This window comes from Myotis brandtii, unplaced genomic scaffold (assembly GCF_000412655.1).
Source record: "Myotis brandtii unplaced genomic scaffold, ASM41265v1 scaffold99, whole genome shotgun sequence".
Lineage (NCBI taxonomy): Eukaryota > Metazoa > Chordata > Mammalia > Chiroptera > Vespertilionidae > Myotis > Myotis brandtii.
In genome coordinates this window covers 2696348-2696690 of record NW_005372121.1, presented here as the reverse complement: position 1 = coordinate 2696690, position 343 = coordinate 2696348, and the positions used below count along the sequence as shown (strand labels likewise).

The 343-nt window shown below is 55.4% G+C and overlaps 1 protein-coding gene across 1 annotated transcript in view; it reads left to right on the top strand.

Moving 5' to 3' along the window:
* ACTRT3 (actin-related protein T3) overlaps window positions 1–343 on the top strand; it is a 6237-nt gene that overhangs the window by 3110 nt on the left and 2784 nt on the right. The gene's annotated exons all lie outside the window — the stretch shown is intronic.

Genomic DNA, 343 nt, shown 5'->3' with positions numbered 1-343 from the left:
TTCCCCTGTCTAATCTCTCCACCTTTCCCCACAGCTTTCCCCAAGCCCCTGGACAGACACTTACTAACTAGAATTCAATGGTCTGGGGAAAGAAAACGTTTTCTAGCTATTCGAGGTATTCGAGAAAACCACTTGTGAGGGGTCAGATTGTATTTTCGGGGAGGAAAATGGGGTTTTCCTGATAATGGTGTCCGGGATTCCAGGGGTGAGGGAGAGAAGCCGCGGCGACAGCGGTAACTTGGAGCTCTCTGTGCGTCCGGAGAGTCTGTGGGTCCGGGATGTGCCTGCTCAGACGCTGCGGGACCTTGCGGGCCTCGGGCTCTGCGGGACCTTGCGGGGCTTT